The sequence below is a fragment of the Pyxicephalus adspersus genome, chromosome 4, assembly GCF_032062135.1.
Source record: "Pyxicephalus adspersus chromosome 4, UCB_Pads_2.0, whole genome shotgun sequence".
Classification (NCBI taxonomy): Eukaryota; Metazoa; Chordata; class Amphibia; order Anura; family Pyxicephalidae; genus Pyxicephalus; species Pyxicephalus adspersus.
Window position 1 is genome coordinate 29746304 of NC_092861.1, and position 20511 is coordinate 29766814.

At 37.2% G+C, this 20511-nt stretch overlaps 1 long non-coding RNA gene across 1 annotated transcript; it reads right to left on the minus strand.

Moving 5' to 3' along the window:
- Positions 1–7809: 7809 nt before the first annotated feature.
- Positions 7810–19471, minus strand: LOC140330005 (uncharacterized). Its single transcript, XR_011920563.1, has 2 exons — positions 18941–19471; positions 7810–8195 (listed from the first exon to the last, which is right to left on the minus strand). It is a non-coding gene; the product is annotated as an uncharacterized lncRNA (long non-coding RNA).
- Positions 19472–20511: the final 1040 nt, after the last annotated feature.

Consider the following 20511-nt stretch of genomic DNA (forward strand, 5'->3'; position numbering starts at 1 on the left):
TCTAGAACATTGCAAATATAAGTTCAAGATCTTGGGATCTTTATGACATGTACCCAGAGATTAATACCATCTACAAGAGATTTTATAATGATTCCCTTGATTCTGGTATTTGGGTAATAGGAGTATGTAGCCTTAGATTTCAAAGATAGCAATAGCTTGGAATGGGTGTACAGCCCAGTAGGCTCACTTTTCAGCATAAGGTTCAACACATTAATCTGAACTCCAGCCTTGCTTTTTACCTTGGTTATCTGGTTAAGCCAAAATTGCACCAAAACTTGCTGGATAGGCAGTAGTGGCAGGAAGGCAATGACATTGTGTCCCTGCTATGGATGTGTGATAGCATCAATGTTAAATTGTAGACCAGTGACACAACAGCCATGCCCAGTGAGAAGCACATCCAGAGTAAGTATCATGTAAGTCTATGTTTCAATGGGACATGACTTTTTAATTTTAAACTTCAATTTGCTGTATATTCCTAAACATTGCCTATTCTGAGTGATGTGTCAGTACTGTGTCTGAACACTATTCAAGATAAACTTGCAACAAGACCAAGGAATTACACTTTTTTCCATGGAGAAAATGTAAATCTATGACAAAATCAGTAAGAAATATACCAAGTCCGTCCAATGCCAAACATCTCAGTACCAATCTCAATGGTCATCTACAAACTACCTCATAACCTTCAAAAAGTACAGATGCTCATGAATAAGGAAAATTATGCATATACAGTACATGTACAGACAGAATAGTGTGCTCTTACTCTGGATTTTCTATATATATGCTTTTTAGACATCTCTGTGTCATCAGAAGCCATAAAAGACTGGAACTTTCGTACTGAGTCCAATACAGAAAAAATGGTCAGTTACCACTAAGAGTTGGAGAATTCCATTCAAGTTTTTGCAGATGGATGCACTGCATCTGCTTTAATGTTTTTGGAACAAGTTTACTTTGCAAGAGTTTTAATGCTTAGCTTCCTTGAGGTTATTTGCATTATCCCAACCTAACCAAATTTGAATTTTTTATATTTTCTTCTCTCATCTGAAACTGTCTTCACACCTGATTTCTAGAGAAGTCAATGATAATATCTTATACATCAGCAATTATAAGTTCAATATATAGCAATAATGAAAAAGCTTTTCCCCAGGAGATGTAAAGAGTTCTTCACGACATTAAGTTCAATAAGAGATACAAGATGTTGGATCATGTTGTTAACATTTTAGCCTCCCGTTGCTGTTGACTGAGATGAGAATATGTTAACATTAAAAACTACATTATAACTGAACCCATTAAAAATATGAAATCTACTTTTGTAAGTTTGAGGATTTAGTAAAACTAAAGATGGAGCAGTTTTATAAAAATAAAACTGTGAATATTCAGTTTATCCAGTTGTGTAAAAAAGTAAATATATGTTTATTTTGAATATGTAATTATGTGCAGATGCTTTTCACATGATTAGATAACTGAAGTTGATACACACACAATTTTTGGAGAAAATATTATCAGCTCCTTCAGTAAATTAGCACAATTATGCAAAAATATAATAGGTATGTGCCAGCTGCTAAAGAAAATGCTGAAACTTGTTCAAAGCTCTATGATCTGACAAAAACTATTTTTATAGTGAGGCTACCTCCAAACTGCAAGGTTTAAATTCTGGTTTGGGTCTAGGGGTACGTAAAATAACATTGGGGTCTACTTTTAAAGCAGTGAACATTCTGATATTCACTACAACTTTCCTTGGTTGAGAATCTGACACTGAAACACATGAACCTAGAAAATTCTCCAATGAATTTTTTAGTGAATGTCAGATTCACTGCTTTATTATTAGACCCTATGATTTACACTTTACCTTTGCTGCACTTGGCTGTGGTCATAGCACGAACAGCATCCTATGCAATGTAGGACCAGCAGTCCTCTGTTGTAAATGAGGATGCCAATGACTTTCCACAACCCAGAAATTGGATGGGAGAGGTGCCTTGCTGGCTGAGGGGTGACGGCTGGGGTAAGCAAATTATCTTTTTACATGTTCCCAAGACCAGCGGTCGCCAACCGGTAGTCCATGAGAAAATTTTGGTGGTCCGTGGCTCTGGCCCTCGAGCGGGGTCTAGAGAAGGACTACACTGGGGGATGGCGCACAAGTCAGAGCCGTGGACCATGTCTCCTGTACAGATGGCAAGCTCAGGAAGTGGGCAGGTTGTGTCTCTGGACCTGCAATGGGAGAGTGGGTGAGTTTATGGTAGGTAGTAGGAAGCTCGGGTCTTAAATAGTGTATAGACAGGTAGTTCCTAAGGTAGTGCTGATACACAAGTAGGGTTTATATGGACTAACATAGTTGTTTGGTATCATATGATGAGGTATGAGGGTGAATGTAGGTATTCATCCAATGGTCTTATGCTCTTATAGGGTTACAGGTAGTAGTTATATGTATAAGAGTTGGATACCAGCAAACAATGATTGAGGAGGGATATAGCATTGCTGCATGGTCAGGTGCCAGCAAAAGCCTTTAGGAACTACCTGTCTATACACTATTTGAGACCTGACCTTCCTACTACCTACCATAAATCATATAAAGTCAGATACCCCTGAGGAAGCCTAATCTGGGCGAAACGTGACGGGGACTTATACGGAAAACTTTTTCCTGTTTCCCATACATATTCTCTGCTGTTTAATGTCCACGCTAGCAATATTATGTCTAGTGAACTATCCTATTTCTGTGATCTAGAACAGAACTAGGCAAGACAAACATAATATGTTTTGTTAACTTGAATCAATGTTCCTACTTCTGTGATTCCTTTTACCAGAACTAGGCAGGAGAAATACAACATACTAATAAATATATGTTTATGAATTATGCATTTGTATGATTTTGTTATGTATGAAGTTAAGATGTATTAATACATTCATAGTGTGACACAATACTTTTGAGCCTCGAACCTCTTTCTTTGTTCTCTCTCTGTGCTCCTTATTATTCTCTGAATTGTGTTTACCAGGGACAACAGGGAACATCCCCACTCCCACCACCCCCTTTCCCCCCCCCTCCCCATTCCCGGACCACCAGATACTTATATATTATGCACAAGTATTGGAACTGTCAGGTGTTTGAACTCACCAACATCAATCAAAATCTGAAATATCATCTTTTACAGGAGAGTACATGTGTACCTAGATATAATAAATAACTGAAGGTTACTTTTTATGTCTGGCTTTGCATAGCACAATATGTAAATATAAATGTACATATTCTTCTAAATAACCCCTGCAATACCTGAAATTTCCAACACATTATTTGAATTACTGTACATGTAACATGTTAAAAAAAATAAAAATAAAAAGGTCCTTCGATTTTGAAATCCTTTTTGAAGTTCATGTAATTATTTGTAGCATGTAAATTACTAGTTTCCCCTTTCCTCAGCAAACCACAACTTGTTAATATTTTACCTATTATGACATGTTCTTGTGCAAACACTCCATCAGTGTGTCCTTCAGACAAAAATGAAAGATGATTCCCTGGCTTTGCAAATCATTAAATTATTCAGTAGTAATGGGGGCATAGCTTTATGTTCATCTTATACAGAAATGAAAACTCATTCTAATACAAAAAAAAAAATTAATACGTTAAACATGTTACTTTAAAATGTGGAATAATGTAAAAAAGAAAGCATTCCTATACTGTACACTACAAACCCCCATCACTTCTCATGATCGCATATACCACATTACAAATGGCAGCATCCCTGTAGTTCCCAGTGACACATAATCCTGGGTTGGATAAACTGATAGGTGTGATTGATAGGTATAATATACTTCCACTATACAAATCCTCATCACATACTGTATATTGGAAGAAACAATGGGCCTGATTTATTAAAGCTCACCAGGACTGGTGAAGATTGCACATCATGGGAGCATGGTGGCTCAGAGGGTCAGTGCTCTGGCCTTTGGAGTGCTAGGTCCCAGCTTCAAATCTCGGCCAGGACACTATCTGCATGAAGTTTGTGGGGTTTGCGTGAGTTTCCTCTGGTTTCCTCCTAAAAACATGCAGTTAGGTTAATTGGCTTCCCCCAAAGTTGACTTTAGACTATAATAAAGACATATAACTGAGGTAGAACATTAGATTGTGAGCCCATTTAATGAACAGCTAGTGACATGACTGTGGACTTTGTACAGCGCAGCGTAATATGATGGAGAACCTAGATCTTCCAACAAATCTTGATTGAATTTCATAAACATCATTTGGTATTAGTTGGCAAATATTTTTAGACCTGGACCAGATTTATTTAAAATTTGCGAAAACACCCAGGTTCCCCTACGATAGTCCATCTTCTCCAGTCTTGGACAGCTTTAACCCCCCCCCACTGTAATGCTTTTTGCATGGAAATTTGGACAGAATTAGACCGCTGGGGAGGTTAATAAATCAGATCCCATGTGTGTAAGTAAAAAATGGGTGAACCCCCCCCCCCCCCCCCTAGCGGTAATCCCGAGTGTGACTCGGGGTGGATTTCACTTGCAAAAAGCGGTAATCCCGAGTCACAGTCAGGTTCACTTTAAGCTAAGAAAAACCCCAGTTACCTTGCTTCGTTGTCACCCCCCCCTCGTCCTTCTGGTCCCCGCTGGTCCTGGGGACACGTCTTCTCCCTCCGATCTCCAGACGCGAAGTGAAGAGCTGAGATCTATGGGTTTTCCCGTGATGCTGGTGCCGGTTCGTGCGGACGGAGCGGCGAGAAATTGGACATATTTTGGGGAGTTATGCCTAACAATTATAGCCTACAATGTAAAATACATTTCCATGCAAAAAACTGTAATGCTTTTTGCATGGAAATTTGGACAGAATTAGACCGCTGGGGAGGTTAATAAATCAGATCCCATGTGTGTAAGTAAAAAATGGGTGAAAGTTGCAGCGACAGACTAAGGAGAGGTGAGTGTAGTTTAAAAATTGTGAACAGGAAAATACATTTATTTTTTTGCAAAATAAACATCACCTGTCCCTTCTGGAATAAAGAACCTGCCTGTTCTGAATTTTTTTAAATTTTAAGTTTAGTTCTGCTTTACTTCACAGGTGTAAAACAAAGATAAGGATTTTTAAATTTAGCTGGTCTTAATTTTTGGCATAGTGTAAGAAATTTGTAAATAAATGCAGTTTTTTAAAACTTTTTTATTTTATTTTAAACAGAGTAGAATGGTTCTTCCCTTTTACTTCATTAGACTGGGTTAAATTATTTTGGTTATCAGACACAACGTGTAATTGGACTGGGGGGGACCACAAGCTAAGTACGGTTTAACACTAATACCTGCAATTTGCAAACCACGTTAACTATTCAGAATATTTAATTTGTGTTACCGGAAATATGATGACCATGACTCGTAATGGTATTTAAAGGTTTTTGTTTTCTTTTTTACAAACCATTTTTCTACTACGAAGCAGAATTTGTTACCTCTTAGAATTTGCCGTCTTGACAGATTTGCTTACCAGTTGTTTGGATAAAGAGATCCCAGGGGTGTGCACCTGGCAGGCTAGAGGTCTCTCAGTATGTGCCGTATCCTCATTGTTTCCTATGGAGGAACAGAAATTGCCACAGGCAGATCTCTGTAGGTGATACAGACCCTGTTAGTGCTTATTTATCTCTTGTTTTTAGAACTGTGTATATAATTCAATTAGTACATGACCTGGTGTATTTTACCTAATGATGGACTATTTTATACTTATAAGAAGGTGAATGTTATTTGTTTTTTGTAATCATTGAAGATGTGTTTGAGCATTGTGCATGTGAGAATAATATTAATTTGTAAGCAACTAAATCTATAAAATGTTCCTATCAGAACATGATGTAAGTGATGTAATATTTTATTTTGAAGATTATCTTTTATTATTATTCTGCAAATGTCTGAGTATCATTCTGACCCGCCTGCTTTATTAACTTTAGGTATACTGGAGAGGAAAGCAGGGGCTATCAGTACCATTGGTAGTGGAGGGACCTTAGGAAAGCTGTGCATAAATGAATGCCCAAGCAGCTTAATGAAATGAAGCAATTTTGCAAAAAATAGCAGGCCCAGATTCCTCTACAATGATGTGTGTGACTGATAAAGTCATGCAGAAAATTATTATTTCAAGATATCGCCACTAAAGGTGGTTCTATAAGCTATTAACACATGGCTTCCACATTTTGGCATCATTTTTGGTAAATAAATAATGACATGGAGGAATGTGTTGTGTGCTGTTTTGCACATGAGGTTAGATTAAAATCATTTTAAAACATGTTAAGGACCAAATTAAGCACTGTTTTGATGTCATGATACATGAATCCTTAAAAGTGTATACTTTTTTTTATTTTATTGAAATTTTTTCATATACTGTACCAAACACACTACAGTTCAGCATCAGAAACATTATCCCACGGGATAAAAGATGACAACACCTAGTTTTGTTATCCATATTATAATTTCAATCTTGAACATAAATAACCAAGTGCTAAAAATATGAAAAGATCCATTATCCGCCTGCAGGGGCCATTCCAACACTGTCCGATCACACTGATCAAAACAATACTGTGCATTTGGGATGCCAGACAGACCATTGGTAGTAAACATAAGTATCATTGCTTTATGATTTTTATTGGCTATGCATTTCCATCGGCTTTTCATATTGAGCTTGTTTACCCTATGTATGAAATCTTACATGCTTAGTGTCTCAAATCTCTTCCATCAGCTTGCAATCTCCTGTCCATTAACAAAGAGGAAATTAATTCATACCAACCATTATTCGGTAGGGTATGAGCCAATACCGAGATTAGGCAGTGCTGGTAAGGGCTACTTTTGAATTCCAATCACTTCAGCTACTAATTTACACATTGCCCCCCACAAGTGTAAATTGGTACAAGCGTACCAACAAGGACATATTGGGCCTGATTTATTAAAGCTTCCCAAGGCTGGAGAGGATACACTTTCATTTGTGAAGCTAGGTCATCCAGAAAACCTGCAATGGACATTTGTTCATTTGTTCTTCAACGTAATTTGCTTTTTGATAGCAAGTGTTTTCAATCCTGGCCCAAATCCATTCCAGGTTCGCTGGATCACCTAGCTTTACTGATGAAAGTGTATTCTCTTCAGCCTTGGAGAGCTTTAATAAATCAGGGCCATTATCACCAGTAATGAGAAGATATCATAGAACTATTTTTGGCAATTATAAATGGAGTCTTAATCTTTGGAAAAGCATCTCAATGGTTCACACATTTGGTAAATTCAATTACTGATCATATTGCCTTTTCTCTGCTCATTCGAAATAGAATAATTCATAAAAATAGGTGTTTTCTTAGCTTTACATAGAAGCTCTATAGAGGTACCATGCTATAGTAGGGATATAGATAGATACAGGAGCTTTAAATAAATAATAGGGTAAAATCCTAAAAAGGTTAAAATCAGAATCTGGGCATTTTAGTAGTCTTAAATCATGCTAAATGGTGCCCAAAAGTTCCATTTCATTCTTAGATTGCAATCTCCTTTGGGCAGGGTCCTCTCTTCCTGTCTGTATGCATCTGTCATTTGCAACCCCTTTATTGTAAAGAACTGCGTAATATGTTGGCGCTATATAAATCCTGTTTAACAATAAAAATACTATGGGATCAGTCAATAATGTCAAGGTTTGCCCCCATCACCTTGGTATGTCTCCAGTAGGATAGGGAAGGGGCAATGAGGTGGCATATTTATGTTTTGACTCTTATGCTCTAAACTTAGTCATAGGATCATTAAATTGCTGCATTCTTAATTTCCTCTTCCAGGATACCGTCTTAGTCAGAAGCCCATAAGTATTCCAAGCAGTGAAAGGGTCAACATCTGTAATATTTTATTCAATTAAAATAACTCTTGAAGTTTTCCATAATTAGTTATGTATATGCAGGGTGCTTAAGAAGGCAACAGAAATTGGAGCATGGTCCGGCAATGTGATGATATAATTGTCCGAAGTCTGGATTTTCTGAAGAAGGCATTGATCCATCAGGAACAAGTCTATATGGAAAAACAATTTGTAAGACGTTGAATAACAGGTGATTTTTTTTTTTTAAGAAGGCATCTCCAAATGTCCTAAAGGCCTTCTTTATGAAAAAAGAATTGGATAGAAGTTCAAATTCTTCTACGTAGTGATGAGGTGTTCATCCAAGTATTCGATGCCAAGTTAAAGTTTCTATTGTCTTCTAGACTGCATGCTCCTATACAATATTATTTTTAAAAAAGATTTGTTTAGTATTAGGAGCATATAGATTCACAATAATATATGGCCTATAATTAATATCACATTCTAGAATATTGTATCTAGCATTGGGGTCTAAAATTACGAGGGCTTATAAATCATTTTGCATTAATTGATGTAATCCTAGGTAACATAGGGTATCCATATTGATATGGAATTTTCTGAAGCCTTAAGGTCTTGTTAAATTTTATACGTTTTCTTCTTAGTGTAACAGTAGCCTGTAAAAAGTGCATGTAGACGGGTGTGGATCCAGAAGTGATTAAATATTTCTCATCAATTGCATCAGTTTCTCATTGATGGGAAAAAGGTGTAACTAGAAGAATCAAATGGGTTCTATCAATAGCTATCTTAGACATTGTAACCTCAGGTATATTATGTAAAATAAATGACTAAAGGAAATCAAATCTATGAGTGGGACATCTATGCCTCGGAACTTCTCATTATTTCTGCATAACCTGTCTTCCACATAGGCGAGTTTAGGCTTGATTTGATGAAGGTCCATTGTAAAAGTTTTGTAGGAATTCACCAATTCATTATGGACCACTGCATATTCAGGCATTTCACGCTCAATATGGTCAAATCTAGTTCCAATTTTTGTTATAATAAATTTAGGTTGGTGTGTTAAGGAAAGAAGGTCCCAATGCAAAGACATGTCCTTTAACTTTCCTTGCAGTATTTCTGAGTGTTACTCAAGTTAATTTTCAGTACCAAAAGCGGTAACCCCAAGCCACACTCGGGGTGGCATTGTAAAGGGCTTGCCTGGTCCCCACAAGCCCGTAGCATCCTCCGGCAACGCCCACCTGGCATCTGTGTCCACTGGCCTTGCATCCCCAGGGTGAAAAATGAAACATGGGAGCGTGCAGCGGAAAGGCCCAGGGGGACGTGACCTGGTGGAAAATTTAAACAGAATGTACCACTTTGACATTCACAATTACTGTCATAATAGGACCTCAAGGGAGGTTAAATTAGTATCTAAAACATGGTGGCTGTTCGTTGGGAAGCCATTAAGATAATGCACCTCAATATGAAAAAGCCCACAGGCTGGGTCTCTATTGCACTGCTGCAATATTTCTGGAGAGAGGTTTGCAGACTAGAATGTGCAGGACTATCCTGTGTTTATGGCAATAAGCCAAGTAGTGGTGAGCAGAAATTCCCAGCACTGGTTGCCATCAGTATCAACACCTTATTACCTTTGTAGTGTTTCCTCAGCCTGTGACATGAGATGGTGAAATCAAAATACCTTTGGCATTGACATCTTGACTTCCACCCAAGTCTTAAGGGACAAACAGCCCATGGGCTTTCATAGCCCTTCCATCAGCATCTTGCAATGTGTGAGTAATCCACCACCAGTATGTGTGAGAGTAGGATGCCTCGAATTGCTGAGTGGGGGCGCTGAGTTGCTTTGTGGTCGGGGCTGATTTACAGTACAGCCATCTTTTTGTGGCAGTTGGCCAAGTCTCCCTCTTCATCAACTTTTCTTATTCAAATGATTATATTTGCTTTCTTATTAGATGCTAGCAATACTCACTGTACATCAAATACATCATAAAGTATGTAGTATTTTCCCTGTCAGTGAATTGCCATAATTTCGTAACAATGCATAAAAAGATAATAGGATTACACAGAAGACTGTTTTTTTTTTAATCATTTCCTTCTGTATGAGATTATTATTTTAGTTAGACTGGATGTGTGATTTGCATCTAATGTTTGCTTTGTTTTATTAGGTTCTATGATGTAGTACTGGAACTTTGTGTTCTGTTTGTTGTTGTGCAATGCATCTTCACAAATACATGACAGAACTTCTTCTGGCCAAAACTTTTTTTATCCTGTTGACGGTATTTTCCTATAAGATATCAAATTTGTCGCTATAAAGCAGGTCAGGAAGGACATAGCAATACAAACCTTCACCTTCCCTCACTATACTAAAATTTGTTATTATTGCTGCCAGAGCTACTCCACTGTGGGAAATCTTTAACTTTTGCTTGGTACATGGACAGGACACGGGATTATTGCCCCCAAGGTCTGTTTTGTGAAAGACAAATCCCCCAGATATGGTTTCACAAGGCAGGTTGAGTCTTGAATTTCTGATGTTTTTGCCTTGATCCTGGGTTTGCTTCCTAGTAGTTACCTGACCTGTAGGAAAGGAGTTCAAGCTTTAAAGATTTTACTGATTGCCAAGTTCTTTAATGTCAATGACTTATTAGGTTGTGATGTCCAGATTGGGTTAACACTTTTGGAGCCTTCACCTTTCACTGTTTACATTCTCCATACTTTGTATATGGAATATTCTCAAATACCTATTGGAGAGCACTTACTAGGTTCCAAGTTGTCCCTACAATCCGCATTATAGAAGCTTCAACAGAGTCACCTGCAGTTCATATTTGCTTTCTAAAAGTCAGTATTTGCATTGCCTTAGAGATACTCTCAGGGTAATAGCGCTCATGTCTAGTGACAAGTTGGTCATTGTAGACCTTCACACTACATAGTTGTTGATGAAACGTTCATTGAATAGGTATTGTACACTTACACTGTTATGTGTGTGGCAAGATTTATATTCTTTTGCCTTCAGTTTGATGTGCAATACAGTTCTTGTATCTCCCATACCATAGCTAACCAAGTTCTCCCTACTCTATACCCTTCTTGAGGGTCTACAAAGATTCTGTAGAAATATTTTCTTTCCTTTTCTTTGCGTATGCTAATACAATGGATATATCTCGTTCTTAGTTTTCTCTTTTAACAAAATTGATTATTTCTGCCTCTCAATCTAAATCCCTGTTTCTCAGTATTTTGACACATTGACCTAGAACAAGTATGCTGTATACAAGTATTAACAATTCAGGGTGAGAATTCTTGAATAATATTGAATTAAGAGAGACAGCATAGTATCCAGCCAACTACAATTTTCAGAAATGACAGCCTTCTTCAGTGGCAGATTTACTTTAAACGTGATCTCTTCCCTTCCTACCCAGTATATAGTGCTCAGCCATGAGTAACCTGAATGGTGGAGGAGGTATTAAGATATGTTGAGCTTAATAGGGTGGAAGGTTTGTCATTAGTAAGCTGAAAATTCAAAAATTCCACTCCATAAATCTGACCACAGACCGTGTTAACGTTTGCCAAAAACTGTTGCAATGTCGTGGTATCTTGGATACAAATGTTGCATAAAATTGCCAAACAGCTTATGGTTGTTCCATGTGTGGAAATAAATGTTCTAGCTAATAGAACCACAACCTATCTGCTTAAAAATAAACCTCCTGAAGTGTGTTTTAGTAAATATTAGCTGTTGGATGAACTGCATGTCACTTCCATCCAGTTTGTATTGCTTAACCTCCCTGGCGGTCTAATTATGTCTGTATTTTTATGTCAAAAGCGGTACATTGTTTTGCATGGAAATTTTTGTTTAATATTTTAGGCCTGTAATTCTTTGGAATAACTCCCGGGTATGGTAAGTTTGAAACACAAATCCTAAATTAAAATATAATACATAATAATAAATAATGATTATAAAAAATAATGAATGTAATAATTTATATAAAAAATGTAAACATTTAAAAACATTTTAAAATTGGTCTAAACAAGGGTACAATAATAGAATAAACTTTTGGATTTATTATTTGGATTTATTTTTTATAACTTTTTTACTGTAATCAATGTTTTAAAAGCAGATTACAATGTAATCCACTTTGAAATTTCCCGCCACGCCTCCCCAGTGTACCAATGCTTTATGCATCACATCGAGGATGGGATGAAGAAGCCAACCGGGGATCCCTGAGGATGCCGTTGGATCTAGGGGAGTAGGTAGGAGTTTTTTTTTCTACCCCGAGTGTGGCTACCGTCAGGGGGGGTTAATAGTGTCACATCAACACAAATGTTACTAGTGCTGGCAGCCTTCTATTGCCCATAATTAGATCAATAGGCCTGATTTATTAAGGCTCTCTGAGACTGGAGAAGATAGGCTATCATAGCTATCATGGGAGAACCTGGGTGATTTGGAAGCTTCTGCTTTTCCTATTATTTAGCAATTGTTTTCAATTCTGGACTAGATCCATTTCAAGTTTGTGGGATATTCCAGGTTCTCATATACCAGTCTATGTTCTCCAGTCTTAGAAAGCTTTAATAAATCAGGCCCAATGCATCAGCTCTTCTGAACACCCTTAACTGGTATAAAGTGGTAAATATTGGCAATACATACATTAATTGGAGGACTTTTTCTGACCCTATAACCAAGCTGGCAATCTGGTAGTTGCTGCTTATGCTGGTTGGACTATTGGATAAGTTTGCACTGTGCTATTTATCTTCAAACATTTGCAATTGTAGTTGTACATAAATCACTATTGTTTATGTGCTTGGCCCACATTCTGCAGAAATTGTGAAAGTTTATAGTTCTTTTTATTATCAAAAGTTGGACATGTGTACAATTCAGGCCCCATTCACACAACTGCACTGTGGTAACTCCTGCATCATATGCATTGGTGCAATTCTTAATAGTGCCCTGTCACATAGCCTTGATTCCAGTGCCACTGTCCATATTTACAGTCTAAATATAGGATCCCATATTGATTCAGATCTGAGAATCCAGGCAGATGGGATAAGTGTGCTTTCTGCAATAGTATTCATTTCAAAAGTACAGTAAGACTTTAGGGTATTGAGTTGTATGTTAGGGACCAGGGCTATGCAACGCTGTTTCAGCTATGTTTTTGAATTGGAAATTATCTTTACTACTTTGCATATTATACTGATCTTGTTAAAAAAAACAAGAAATTAACATCTGTATCTGCTGTATATCAAAATAGATCAAAGTGATAAAGATTTCTACCTTTTATCATTTTTCTTAATTAGATACTACAGTTAGTTGTTAGTCCAGAAAAGAAAAAAATTTGAATACAATGAGCCTCTTATGAAATTCTTTCCCAGCATATCTGTGCGGGGAAAATCCCAAGCAAGGTCAGACGTTCAGACAGCAGGAAGAAATGGGGCAGGAGAAATTCTGGCCATTGCTGTAAGCACATTGTTCTTTTAATTAACATGAACTTCATTGCCCTGGATTTTCCCCTGCAAGCCAAGCCTGAAAAGATAAAACCATATCTCCAATTGGATCTTCCTTACAGGCAAATTAGTGTTACACATTGTATACTATGGAAAAAAAGTTCTGAACCTTATTACTGTAACTAAAATACTAGCAAAGGTTGCAAAAAAAGAATCATTCTAATACTTTTATTTCAACAGTACTTATCAATAAAATATGCAGAGAATTATAATCCTAATGTTCCTTTTCCTTTTAAATGCTCATTTTTTATGTTACATTCGTGATTATCCATAATTGCTGTGCATTGATATTTATGTAACACTGTTTGTATGTATTGTACACTTTAAAAATTGTATTATTGGTCTGATCACGGCATAGAATATAGTCACAGTTTAAAAAAAGCTTATCTACTGTATGATGCCTGTGTTTTAATAAAATGTGGAGCCTATAGCTATGCATGAAATAACTACTTCTTTTCCTCCAGAAACTATACACAGATCTATTGTGCCATAGCCATGCTATATTCAGCCAAGAGAGTGTTGCAAAAGTTAGTATTTGTTTAATGCGAAACTATAAAAGGTGAATCATTATTTTATCTCATGAAGCAATTTTATGAAGTCATGAATTGTTTTTGTATCACTAACAAAAGTGCCTACTTAGTTTTGTTTGTTTACAATACACAGAAAATGCTTTTTTAGCAATTAATTGAAAAAGGTATACAGTTAACACAATTTGGGGGATTTCAGGTGTGGCTTTGGAGACTTTTTCATCCTTTACAACTTGATTGTAACATTGTGTCAGCGACTCTTTAATGTGGCAAAAAACACTTTGATTGTAAATAAAGCATATACCCAAACATTTTCTGTGTATGATTTTTTTTTTACCTAAGGATTTGGTAAAGGCATGTATGTAAAGCAACCAGCCTAAAGAGTCGAAAGCCTACCTGGTATCTTCAGGGCTATAGAAGGCATGGATGCACGCAAGTTCCCACTGGGTATCCTCCAAACCCGAACCTTACAATTTGACAAATACCGATTGTCAATCACTGGAAACTCCCAGTTATTGTCAATTTGACAACATTTCCCATCAAAATACTAACCAGACCCAACCATGCTTGACTTCTGAGATCAGACGAGATCTGGAACATTCAGGGTGGTGTGGCCGTAGGCAACACCAGTGGTATTTCAAGGTGACCCAGTTGGAGAAAAAGTTTGATTAAAAACTTTGCATGCAAATGGAGAGTAAAATCTTCCTTACTGCCCATGTTGTCAAACACAACTCCATCAAAAAGAAATCTTTCTTGAAAGTCTCAGTGGTTCCTTCCAACAACTTTTTTGAAACTACTGAGTCTTTTAGTGAAAATTGCAAAGCATTACATATTTATATGAAATACTGGATCCATACATATAGACTATACATATCCATAAATATATCTTTACTTTTCCGATACAAATTGAGCTTTGCATTACTCCTCCACCTCTAAGCCATCATAATGGTTCTTGTGGTCTCCCTGACTAGTGAGAGGCAGTGCTTGACTTTTACATATAAAGTCAAGATTATATTTCTTAATTGTATGCTTACTTTGAATTACCTATGTATTTTACAAATGTCATTATTTTTTTAAGAATATTATTTTTAATTTCTAATATACCTGGCCAAGTATTTCCAAAAGTTGATGTTTATGAAATACAAACAATTAGGAACACAAAGGCCTGCAAACAAGAGATTAGGGTAAAATCAAAAAGGCTTAACACTATCTTGTTTTATATTTTCCTCATACTTTGTAAAAGATTATTGAACAGGATCCTACCCTTTTCCAAGCAGAAAACCATTTTTTTCTTATATTCGTCAAACTAGGAAAACACTATTCCCCAAAAAGGGTTTTGTTAAACCCTAGGGTTCATCATAAAGTTTCTTTGACCTGTGGTTGATTGACCTCCCATTTGTTGGTGGGTGCATATTTCCTGGGCCAATGCCACTTGGCAGAACCAGTTGAAGGACACAAATGATTGTTTTAGCTGTCTATAAGAGTGACATTAATAGCAGTGCATTTTTTCCACTGATCCGCGTTTAATTAGTTTTAGCATAAGTTCCCTGAGATCTAAACATTATTTCAAGTGTTACTTTGGAGAAACACCCTACAAAGGCTGCTCTAAACTGTTTACTCCCAGTTTATGTTAAGTATGACACTTTAGAAATAGTGTGAGACAATGTTGCTAATCTTTCATACAAACAAAGTAATTATATATAATGCTCCCAGTTCTTGCTTAACCATTGAATTATTATACATGAATAACATATTCACAACTTATTCTGTAGGATGATAGAGGAATGGGTGTATGCAAAAGGCAGAAGGCCAAAGTAATCAAGTGGAAAAAAACTGAAAGTTTTAAGCAGGAAAAACATTCATTGCTATTACTGACCTTCAATGAAAGCCTGTGTACAGCTGCCATAGAAATTTGATGTCTACACTACTTTGTATGTCAATGGTGCAGCTATAGAGTGCAAGTCAGAAGGTTTGTCGATAGTGACTGGCAGGGGTGATAATACCATTGTGGAAAGTGTGCACCTGACAAGGGCCCCAGACAGGGGCCCCCACACCCGTTTGCACAGTCATATGTCTACCTGCACGCCTGCCATTCTTTCCCTAGTATCCGGCTTGTGTGCCCTCAGAACCTTGTTCATGCAGTCCAGCTATCCGTTCCTTGGCACCAGGCTAGGGAAGGGGTGTGCATGCCCCTGGTCTGAAAATACATTTTCCTAACAATCCCTGCACTGGCTGCTTCTTCCTCTTAGGACTGTTAAGTTTGTTGGCTTTCGCTGCTCACCACAGTGGAGACCTGATCCCGTGAGGCAATCAGATGTTCCATGGATCAACAGTTTTACAATAAAACTTTATTAACCAGGTATTTTCTGTGCTTCTGAAGAGTATCTAGCTTTTTCCTAAAGCATTCTATAAAATGTGCTAAAACTACTATTTTCACAGACCTTACTGTGAAGAATACCTTCCTTATGCAGAGATTAAACTTCTTTTTCTCCAAATGCAATAAGCGCCCAGTTGTCCTTTGTAATGACCCTAAGGTGAATAATTTAGTAGCTAGCTCTCTACATGGACCATTTATATATTTTTTCGGAGTCATCATATCCTCCCTTCGATGTCTCTTTATAGATTTAGTTCAAGAAATCTCTGTAATTGGGTAATTCGTTTAGTTGCCCTTCTTTGCACTCTCTCCAATCCATAAAATCCTTTTTGTGAACTGGTGCCCAAAACTGGACTGCATATTCCAGATGTGGTCTGACCAATGCTTTGTACAGGGGCAGGATTATGTCTCCATCTCAAAAAAAAGTACAGTATTACCATTTTGGAACTTTTTGCTTGCTTACTGCTTTAGGGAGCAAGATTAACTGGTATATAGACAGCAATAAAAACCTGACAGCAATGTAAACCTTTTTTCACTGAAAACTAAACAAAAAATGTTTTGGCTGTTATTATGTCTTAATATGATATTGAGGTTGCTGTGGGTTTCTGCATTTCATCATTTCTCCTGGCATTGCCCAATTACTAAATTCCTTTCATCATGAAAACATCTTCTATAAAATTTACTATAATAAGATAGTTCAGTATAAATAATATTTATACCAGGAAATGATAAAACTTTATTGCAGAAAGAAATGAAAGTAATGTATTCAATGTTCTACTTTTTCTTGTATCCTGCCTGATCTTGCAGTTAGACAATGCTTTCTTTGTATGTGTTTGTACCCGTCTTTAAATGAAAGGTTTCCATAGTGCTATGTGCTTAAAAGCTACTTACCAAGAGCTGGAACAATGGGACTCAGGTTCCTTGTTTTGTTTATTATTATTTCACTATTGTTTAGGTTTAATTATGTTAGTATGAAATAGTATTTCAGAAGTATATTAATAGTATGAAAGCCAAAAAGATTATCCACCTGACTCCACCAAGACTCTACCCAAACAATTTAAATAAAGCAGAACAAATAAACTAATATGAAAGAACACTTAATGCAGGTGGGTATTGTGAAATGTTTTTTTGAATTGGTAATTAGTTAGTGCAAGTACCTAAATATAAGCCTCCCAATATTCCTTGCACAAAGGGGCTCAAACTGGTAGAAGGAGGCCAACAATAGGAGGCAATGTGAAAGGCAGGGCCAGGCCAAGGCAAGGGCAGAAGAAGTATCACATAGGTCACATTCTTCCTGTGCAATCTGCAGAGCTATGGCTGTGTAGACACGTGTAATTTTCTGTCGCTGGAAACAATCTTTTATGATCATTTCCACAAATAAATGTGAGATATGAACAAACGGGCACTGTACACACAGCTGTGTTCTGTTAGATGGAGAGGGGAGGGGGGAGAGCGAGTGAGTGACACCCCAATGTGCTCTTCCCGATTGACTTGTACAGCAGTCATTCTTCGTTGGTCGTCCATGACCAACGTTGGGTGATTGCTGTACACATGTCAGATTCTCACCTGAGATTAGCACAACTATTCGTATCAGCAAGAATCATCTCAACATGTACACATAGCCTAAGTTATATGTACTCATATGTATATTAAATCTACTACTGTAGTTTACACTTATTAATTACTTTAAATGTAAGCCCTTTAATAACCCTTAGTCAAGACTAATTCGTTTTTTTCACCCCTTTATCCCATTATATTCTAATTTTTTTTGGCTGATTTCATTTACAAAATTGTATCACTTTAGACCTGGGCCCGAGTTGAGCTCTTCAGGGTTGTGATTTAGTAGCTTTGGCCTCCATGTCCTTTCATATTTTCCATTATGTTTTTTTTTTGTTTATGCCCATTTATAACTAATTTAGTTTTCATCATTCTCAGAATGTGGCAACCATGATGAAATGCCTGCAGGTTGCGTATGTTCAATTCCCTTTTTTTCATAATTGCAAAATTTGATGCGCTGTTTTATTTGCTATGATGGCCTAGCTGTGGCCTGGCAGCTCTTTCATTTTCCTGTATTGCTACATTCCCATTTTGGGGTATTGCTAGCACACTGATTTTGGATTTTCACTGTGTGTAATTATTTGTTGAGCTCTTTTCTATACTTTTTAAAAAATATCAAAAAAATGTATAATTTCTACACAAATACTTCTATTTTTTCAATTCATACTAATTTTAAAACTACCGATTTTAAAACAGAAAAGAATTTTGCCATTTTTACCAAGTGGCATGATCACAACTTTATTGTAGCCATATAGCATTTACAACTTTAAAAGTGGAGAAAGCCTCAGGCTATAATAGAGGTTATAAAAAAAAAACGTGGCCATTGGTACTTACTGTACTGATTATGAAACCGCTGCTCCCTACGAAACCTACCGTGTTTCCCGAAAATAAGGCATCCCCATCAAATAAGCCACCCCCGATTTTTGCTAATAAAAACAGTCTACCTTTGGGTTTACGGAGGGCACAACAGACTGACAAAGACACTCTATGGCAGGTAAAGCACCTGTTTGTAATACACATGAATGGTATGTATCAGGTTTAAAAAAAATTCAGCAGTCTGAATATCTCATCTTAATGTAAGTTGTATGGTCGCTGTAAGATATTGTAAGCTAGTAATACATGTAAATAATAGAAAATAAAAAGCTATCATTAATATAGTCATTGAATGGTTGGATTAGTAGATCAGAAATCCTCACTGACCTTTGATCATTTGTGTTGCTGCTACTCAAACAGGCATCTCTGGCAGGAATCTCAAATGGAAATGTGTGTACAGGTGTATAGGAAAGAAGCCACTGACCTAGACTTCAACATGTTTACATGTAACCTTTGCTTTAGTTTAATATTTATCAGACTTTGCTTTTTTTTCTTTTTTTTGTAATATTGTCTCCAATTTACTGACAAAACTAACTAAATAAAATATTTGCCAAGCCAAATAAAACTACTGAAAATTGCTGCATAGATGGTGTTAGTGATCTTTGCACATCAATTTACAAGAATATTTATTGCATAAATAAGTTTTTTACCTAATCCAACATGACCAATTGCATAAGGTACAAAATACTCTGCTTCTGAACTGCTCACAATGAACTCTGGCAATGTGTATGTTTACCTGTCAGGTGATTTAAGTCTAAAGATAAAGAAAAATCCAAGAGCGGAATACTCTTTGAGCCTCACTACTTAATACTAGATTGTCAAGATCTAAGTGAGTACACACTAATGTACTGTTAATATGTAAACAAGAGATCAGCTATGAGAATCCATAGCTGAATTTCAGCCTAAAGTTCAGTATTGCAGCTGTTCAGGCTCCTCTTCTGTATTATGATTAACTTTTCACAGTGTACAATAAAAGCTGCAGCAAGTCTCATTTTTTGGCTTCAGGAAATCCATCACCATCTAGCCCCTTTTTTTAGCTCTTCTGGGGTTGTTCATTTTAAATTCTGGGTTTTACATCAGGACAAATCAATGAACATCTGATGAGGAACAACCGCTATACAAGTCAAGGGAAGAGAGCACAGTGGGGTGCTGCTCACTCGTTGTTCCCCCTCTTACTTAAAAAACACAACAGTCTTGTGTGTACAGCACTCATAAGAGGGGGTGCTGAGAAATTCCTGGCTTTGCCTAGAAACAAGAGAGCCAGAGTTATGAAATAAAACATTTATTCAACATATTCCCCCCTGAAACTGATGCACTTGGTACAGCGTAGTTGCAGCCTTTCTAGACTGTTCAAATAAAAGTCCTTCGGTTGGGCCGCAAACCAGCTCTCAGCAGCATCTTTGACATCAGAAATGTCCTCAAAACGTTGCCCCTTCAGGTGTTTCTTCAAATTCGGGAACAGATAATAGTCTGAAGGGGCCGGGTCAGGTGAGATGGGGGGATGATGGACCAATAAAAAAGGATCCCTTTGGTCAACTTTCCACGGCTTTTCGTCTTAATTGCCTCCTTCAGCTGGTCCACGAGGTTAGCATATTGTCCCGTGATACTAGAGGCCTGAGGTAGGTAGTCCACCAACAAAATACTGTCTTTGTCCCATAAAACGGACGCAGTTACTTTTTTAGCTGATTTCTGGGTTCTGAACTTCTTTGGCCGCGGGGACCCGCTGTGGCCCCATTCCTTTGACTGTTCTTTGGTTTCAGGATCACAGATGTGGAGCCAGGTGTCATCCTCAGTCACCAACCTAGCCAAAAAGTCCTGTGCAGCTTCACAATTGGCCAAAACAGCTTTGGATGCTTCAACTTGTTCCTTCTTCTGATCACTGTTCAAATATTTGGGCA